The sequence below is a fragment of the Ursus maritimus genome, unplaced genomic scaffold, assembly GCF_017311325.1.
Source record: "Ursus maritimus isolate PB19 unplaced genomic scaffold, ASM1731132v1 scaffold_10, whole genome shotgun sequence".
NCBI lineage: Eukaryota > Metazoa > Chordata > Mammalia > Carnivora > Ursidae > Ursus > Ursus maritimus.
Window position 1 is genome coordinate 37,877,953 of NW_024423344.1, and position 8,454 is coordinate 37,886,406.

Genomic DNA, 8,454 nt, shown 5'->3' on the forward strand with positions numbered 1-8,454 from the left:
TCCATCTCCTCTGCTGCCGGGATGCACAGACTTCTTTCAGTAGCTCAAGTGCACCACGGCTTCCTTACATCACAGGATTTGTTGTCCTAATTTTACCTTCTGTGATGTTTCCCATTGCACATTGCCCCCTGACACTTCACCTAGTTAAATGCCGTCCGTTCTGTAGATATCAGCTCAAACATCACTCCCTCAGAAGCTTTTTAAACATTTTATAATACATCCTCTTCTATTTTTGCTCTTTTTTTTTCACTATTTTTCTCAGTCTGCAATCACCATTTCATTAGTGTGCTATTTTGATCACTCACTGTCTTCTTTTCTAATAGCAGCAAGCTCCATCAGAACAAAAAGCTGTTTGTGTTCCTCCATATCTGGAATCTGCAATGTTAAACATAATTGGCACATAGTAGGCACTCATATTACTGAATAAACAGTTTCATGTCAGATTCAGTGAGTCAGAAATGATTAATTTGGTTCATTTATGCAGAGCTGGCATTCTTCCAGGGGTGTATCAACAAAATATGAAGATTGCACACTAGGAAGTTTTAAAACAGTCTTGAAAATGCAAGAGATATTATTAATCTCAAACTAAACATCTTCACTGCACTTTTGGGAATGATAAAACACACCAAAAAAGAAAAACCTCTTAAAATTTCAGTGGAATAGCATGCATTTTTAATGCATAGGTTTTGTTCATCCTTGAAAGTAGAAATACACTATGTATTCGATTTCTGGAAACTTAATTTGCACACTACTGTAATATGCAGGATTTTATGTAAAGTAACCTGGAAGAGGTAATGGAATATAAATCCTAAATAGTATACTATGAGTCACTGAAATTATAACTTTTCAAGGAAAAGATTCTTTTTATAAAATCTATGGTGGTGTCATAATTGATATTGAAATTTTTATATTTTTTCCTAATTAATATTGCACAGAAATCTAAACACTGAAACATTCTAAAAATGATTCAAATTTGTAGTCCTGCATAGAGTTTTACAGAAAAAGCATGTTTTTACAATGAATATATTTTTATTCTGAAAAACACCTGATATCCAAATTTAAAGGGATAACTTTAATCACTATTGCTTATTCTAAATTAAATGGTAAATAAAAATATATCAGTGTGTGTGTGTGTGTGTGTGTGTGTGTGTGTGTGTGTGTGTGTGTGTGTAAAACCAAATGGTACATTTTTATGTCCTTCTATATTTTTAAAAAATAGTGATATAGGGGCGCCTGGGTAGCGCAGTCGTTAAAGCGTCTGCCTTCGGCTCAGGGCGTGATCCCGGTTTTCCGGGATCGAGTCCCACATCGGGCTCCTCCGCTGGGAGCCTGCTTCTTCCTCTCTCACTCGCCTGCTGTGTTCCCTCTCTCGCTGGCTGTCTCTCTGTTACATAAATAAATAAAATCTTTAAAAAAAAAAAATAGTGATATATCCAAAAGATAGTTTTAGATTCACAAAAGCCTTGAGACTGGACACTGAATCCATAAATACAACATACTCAGTGCTTTGATGGCCAGTGCTTAACAGACTCTGAAATGTCACTGAATTAATAGGTTTTATATTTCCATTTTGTATTTGAACAATTTCTCCCAACTTCATTTGCCATCCTGCTTCCTTTTGTAGATAATCGTGATATCTTTCAGTAAAACATACCTTTTTTGGGGACTAATCAAAACCCTGATGAAGTCAGGGTGCCAGAGACTGATAAGGGTGTGATGCTTGATTCTCATTGCTAACCCTGCAGAAATACACTCTAGAAGAGGCAAATGAGAGAGATGGTACTGAACCTTAAATGAGCTCTATCAAGCGATTGTTTTCCAACAGACTCTTCAGAGCACATCTTGTTATAATATTCCTGATGAGATATTCCAGCTTATTAGACAGCCAACTGTTAGAGCGGTAATGTGGCCTCATTTAACAATATTAAACCCAAATGGCTATCAATGTTCAGAGCTCCTCTTTGTCACAGTAATAACCTTTATTTCACATTTTAATATTTCCTCAATGGCAATGGCCCAAAGAATTAATTTGGAGTTTCTCTGATAACATACAAAGTTGAATGTCTTACTTGTACCCACTGAGATACAGAGAAGGAGAAATACGGTATTGTTAGAGTAGAGAATGAGTCAAATCTCGTTTTTGATTCAAAGCTAAAGTATTCACTATCAAATATTTCTAATTGTGGAATATTGTGATTAGATCCATTCTGACATTAATTATGAATTTAAAAAACATCATTTCTTAGAAATATAAAAAATTTATTTCAACTAGATTTATTTAACAAATACTTGGAGCACATTGAGTTATAATCGGAAATAGGTAAGTTTAAAAATTAAAACAAAAAATAAAAATAATATAAAAATGTAGCAATCATGTCCAAATATATAGCAGTCTACCTTTTTCTGTGAAGGAAAAACCATAAACTCTAAATACATCTCTATTAGATACATTATACTTCAAGAGAAATTTTTTTTAAGCATAGCATCTTTGTGCAGGATGAGAAGTGCAATGTCAAATTGTTGCCACCAGAATTAGATCGTTAAATATTCATTAAGCAAATATTACTGTTTGGTATTATTTGATAAATGTATGGAAACATAATTCTAAGTTCTCCTCACTGATGACATAACAATAGTCACAAAATGTTGAAGCGTAGTCTGCCCTAACGCTGACATCGATGCTGTACAGCGAACAAGCACATAATACCGGGAACGTTCGTGCTGAGCTGCAAATGCGTCTCCTCTTGGATTAGGTTTGCAGGTCTTGTCTCCATTACAGACGACACAACAGATTGCCTATATGATGTGAGAAAGAGGGCTAAATGCCAGGAACCCCCATTCTGGATAATATTTGCATGTTTTCACATGTAAGCCTCACTTAATTTTCTAAAGCAGATTATTAGGATCCACATTATACAGTTTTCCTAAATTCACAAAAGCAGATTGCTTGGTTCTAACCCCCATCAATTGATTTCAAGAACTTTCCCCTATGATACTATGTAGCCAAATAACTGTGACAGTAACTCTTATTTGCCTCTAATCCCTATATGCACAGTTGTCTCAAACTGTTTTATTAATCAATAGTTTTTTAATTTGCTTTAAAAGTCACAAAGATGATGACATCTAGACAGAGTATATTGACCTATTCAACTGAGTCCAGCAGACAGCCCATTCCTTAGCAGCTTTCTTTTCTTTCAGATAGAAAGCACTTGCAGGGAGAGCCCAGCGAGGCCCACTGTGTGGATGTAAAAGCAGGTGTAGGAAGAAGTAATATGTTTATTTTTATAATTTGTAAACAAAGTGATTATTGGCATTGAAATATTTTCCCAGGGAGTGAGTACAATCTCACAGGAGTCATTTTTTTATTATTTTTGTTCTTTAACTTTCCAAATAGGCCTTTACCTTACTGAAACCTGGAAGCAGGGGAAGGGTATGCGAGAGTCTGGTACACCACACCGAGGCGTGCATGTTGACAACAGTGACATAGAGGGCAGGGTGCTGAGGCCAGCAGCCCTGTCGCCATCTCTCTGGACAGCAGTGTCCACCCTGTCCAGCTGCCCAGGGGACAGAGGTGGATGAAGGTCTCTGTAGATGAGGGGAGCGTCAGTAGTAGTACTACTGGCTAAAAACTATGGCCCAGGTCGTAGTGTGTTATCATCCAGACCTGGGCAGACGCACCGATGTAATGGACCAGACTGATGTTGGAATCGCTGCTCCTCTGGGTACGTGTCAGTCAAACTCAAAGCCCGGGGCTCCAACCCAGAGGGCATTTCAGCAGGACACAGTGAGCTCGGGGGTGGTCCAGCCCAGGGCAGCAGCCATGGTCTTGTACTCCCCCATGCCTGCATTCAAGGACACGACAAGGCTTAGGTCTATCGGGTCTGTTACATCCACTCTGGCTTCATGACCTCCCCAGTGAAGTCATAGGTGCCACCTTCCTGGGTGTGGACAAAAAAAATGGCCAAGAACAGCATCTTGCACGGCTGCGTGAAGAGGCGCGTGACCCCGACCTGCGCGCATTTCCGGAAGGTGGTGTACTCATACAGGCTGCTGCGCTTGTAGGTGATGAGGTACAGGAAGTAGGCCAGGGTGAGGCAGCTCCCACCATGGAACAAGGTCATGGCACCAGCCCTCCGGCCCACTGGCGCGCTGGTCTCGGGCTCGGTTGGCCTGGTGCTGGAGCCTGGGCCTGGAGCCCACTTGTCTCCCCTGTGACCCACATGGCTTTCCTCCCAGGAGTCATCTAATGTATACTGTTCCAGAAGCAAGGCATTCTTACTCCTACCTACATGAGAACCCAGACACACTTTCTAGGAATATTTAATCAAATCATTGCCGATTTTGAAAAAAATCTGTTATAATCACATGTTGCCTTAAGATAAGTTGAACAATAAGAGTGTATACAAAAGCAAATGTGGACAAATTTAACAAAACATTTTAGAGTTCTATAGCATTTTAATTTGAAAGAAGTTACAAGAGTAAATAGTACATTAATTTTTAAATCTGATTGGGAATCAAAACACTTAAGAATCATTAAAATTTGTAGAATCCCTGATCTACCTCAAATCATGGGTGCAGGCCAGGAATTATATTTTTTTTTGAAAGATTTTATTTATTTATTAGAGAGCATGAGATGGGGAGAGGCAGAGGGAGAGGGAGAAGCAGACTTCCTGCTGNNNGTGCCTGATGCTGGGCTCGATCCCAGGACCCCAGGATCATGACCTAAGCAGAAGGCAGACAGGTAACCAACTGAGCCACCCAGGCACCCCCAGGAGTTACATTTTTAAAAATTGCCCTGATTATTCTGACATAGCTAGTCCCCTTGAATAACATTTGGGAACCACTGAAGTTTCAATTTCTAAGTTTATATGTAGGAAAATAATTTTATATTCTTAAAATTATACAAAATTTGTCTGAATTTTAAGATGGATTTTATAGAATCCCTTTAATCTCTTCTTTTTTTCTAGTTATCTTCCATTAATTTTTTTAAAATTTTTTAAATTGAATTCAGGTTAGTTAACGTATAGTATGTTAGTTTCAGGGGTAGAATTTAGTGATTCATCAGTTGCATGTAACACCCAGCGTTCATTACATCAAGTGCCCTCCTTAATGCCCATCACCCATTATCCCATTCCCTTACCCACCTCCCCTCCAGCAACCCATTTGTTATCTTTTATTGAATTTTCTCCACGCTATGGCAATATCTATCACAGTCTTCCTAAGTAAATCTTGAAAAGTAAAATCCATGAATTAAATTGTTGGAAAAAAATCTAATACTATAATTACAAATTTCTGGAAAGATGGAGAAGCAAATAATTTTGTGTAAAAGGTATATTTAACTTAGATTTTTCATCTGTGTTAGATACCTGAAATAATAATTAAGATTTTTTTAAATGAAAAATGCTGATATATTCATGTATCTAGTAGTTTATAGTGCATATGAGTTTCATTAACACATGAGTAAAACAATGAGTGGGTAAAGTATAAAAAATCACGGATTAATGTGATTACCTGTCATCAAGGAAAATGATAGAGGTGATGTTTTGTTTTTTAAAAGCATTCTAGAAATGGTGATTAGAAGATTTAGTAATGAGTTGTTTTTTGCCAGATGCACATATTTTGTGTTACTCTTAGTTTGGAAGTGAACAGAGTTATGGATGATAAGAAATCTTATCCAAATGACAGATTGTCCCATGTGCAATAAGTAATTAAGCATCTTTTTAGCATTTTATTTTGTTCTCATGGTGGCCTCTGATAAATAACTTCTTTAAAAGAAACCATTAAAAATTCAATTTTGTTCCATCTTTCATTATATAGGGCCTGTTTTATCAGATATTAATATTGTGACCTATACAATCATTTTAAAAAGCAGATCTCTGAATTTTTGTTTAACTTCCTATTGTCTAATAGACATTATGCATATGTTATGTGCTTTTTGCTATGATAATGGAGAAACTATGGAATATAAGGCTATCCTTTTAGAGACTCACAAGTGTTCATACACACATTAAACAGAACCCAAAGTTAAGAAATATTTTAGTAAAAGTTACTGGTTGTCACCAGCCAGCACTTATTTTAAAGCCAAGAATTAGAAAGAATTATACTAACCTCTCTTCTAAGCTAAAACAGTGCTACTAATCCCTAGAGTCCTGACAGTGCCTTAACATGATTAACTACATAATTATTAGTTTAGGAACTAGGCACTTTAACCTTGGCAATGTTATTTATCTAGAACTCTTTCCAGTTTCCACTGGTATGAGCATCACAGAAAACATTGCCTGTCTTCAATAAAGTAACTGTGAAATAAACATTTGAACCAGAAAGCTTTCTATTGACCCAGACATATAAAATTAATCCTCCACAGAATAATGTACTCAGAACTGAGCAGAATGTAATGATGTCAAAAAAATTTTTTAAAAAGTAAAGAACATCAATACAAAACAAACTTTATTTTCCTTCAGCTTATGGATTCATACATATGAAAAACAGACCTTTTTTTCATGGACTATGTTCAAGTTTTTTTTATATGCCATATAAAATATTAAAAACAGTACTGTTTTACAGTGCCCCGGGATAATTATGTGTCTCCTATAAAGACTATTATTTTATTACAGAATTTAAAATGAACACATTTGTTTGATAATTCACAAATACTCGCACAAGATAAAAAATAAAAAGAAATCTTTGGTCAGTTTCCAGCTTTAAAAAATAGAAGATATTTCTGTTTCCTCTACTATGTAATTCTTTCAGCACTTTATTGATTATAGAAAATACTCATTCCTATATTCATTAAGTAAAAAAGATATGCATTATTGCCCCAATAACTCAGAATTGAGACCCGAGTAGCAATTTTTGACTCCGAAGGAATTTGAAAGCACATCTGATCCCCTTTATTCCCATATAAAGCAGTTCATAACACCTCACTGGTAGATTTAATTGTGCATGCTCATTAATTTTTTTGATTCAGTGTCCTTTTCATTTTTGTGCCTGAAGGACTTCATGATCTAAAAGAAAGTTGGAAAGTGAAAACATACAACAGAAGTTGTCATTCTCTACAAGGATTAAATGAAGCCTTTTCTCTCTGAAACAAATGTAACAACATGTATTTCTTCATGCAGCTGCCAGGCTGAAGGGTGACTGGCCAATGCATCCTTTTCAGCTGTCTTCATGATGGATCCATAGGCTTTGTCGTTTCTAAGCCGGAATTTTTTTACCTACTAAAGTTGGACAATTCGGGTAACTCCTATAAAATCTCCCTGTTTACTGACCTAGTTAAATGACATGCTTACCTTTGTAGAAACAAACGATAATCCCTCTTCCACACACTGAAACACACACCTTAACAAATCTGTCAATCACTAGAGCTGAAGGATTCTATATTATCTTTTTTACTTAACTAGAAAAAAGCAATAAGACAAATAAAGGAAGATTTTTTTTCCCCAGACATCGGACATCTTGTCAATTCAAGTACTGTCAAGAATTAAGAAGATAAAACACCTGATTTAAAAATACAAACACAAGAGTTAAAAATTTAAGAGCCCAAAAGAGGTGTAACCGGTAGATACGTAAATTTATGTGGGCGGTCTGAGTGGTGGTTTTGTATGCCTTGTAAGCAAATGTTTTGTTCCATGTTTGTTAAGGGGAAGTTTACTATCAACACCTAAATTCCACAACTTCATTCATTCTTTTTAAAAGCTAGCAGCAGTATTCTCATTGTGATGCTGAATGCTTGGAAAGGCCAGGCCTCATCAGTTCTAAGGAGTGCTCTGGGGCTTGTACCCTGTGCACTGAACACAAAACATCACTGCACTTAAAGTGTTCCCTTACATTTCTTCCAAATGATCTAATTCTTTCCATTTATTCATGAACGAAAAATCGCATTCTTTGTTTTTCGACAATCATTTTATTGTCACAAAATAGTTCAAATTTTTTCCCGTTTTCTTTGTCTTAGCTGTCTTCCATGGATTTAAAACCTTCAGAACTATCATTACATAGTTCCAGGAACTGATGTTTTTGTTTTGATTAAAAAAAAACAACTGTGGACAATGCTGTAGCTAAGGTTTCCGGTGACTCTTCACTTCTATGTGAGCAAATATTATGACAAAAGGTATTAAATGTTTATTAAATAAGCGAATGTTCTTTTTTTCATCTGACTAAATTTCAGCATCACTTTATATTAAGTAGTAAGCCAGGATTTCTAATGATGAGTTTCCTGCAGTCTGAGTCCTGTAATCTAAGTCCACATGGACAGCAGCAATGACTGGTATTTGGGGTCATTTAACACAACAGAATGTACCTGAACTAGACATGGCAGAGAAGACTGGCTTGGGGGTATTTCAGTTGCTACCAAACATTCAGAAGTATACGACCCAGGTGATGAATCTTCTGAGGATATTTTACTTGCCTTGTGTATGTTTTATTCTCTTTCACTTGTAGTTTTTTGCTGTGTTAGCC

At 36.4% G+C, this 8,454-nt stretch overlaps 1 pseudogene; it reads right to left on the reverse strand.

Annotated features, from left to right (window-relative positions):
• Positions 1-297: 297 nt before the first annotated feature.
• Positions 298-4,121, reverse strand: LOC103677661 (annotated as a pseudogene).
• Between the last annotated feature and the right edge of the window lie 4,333 nt (positions 4,122-8,454).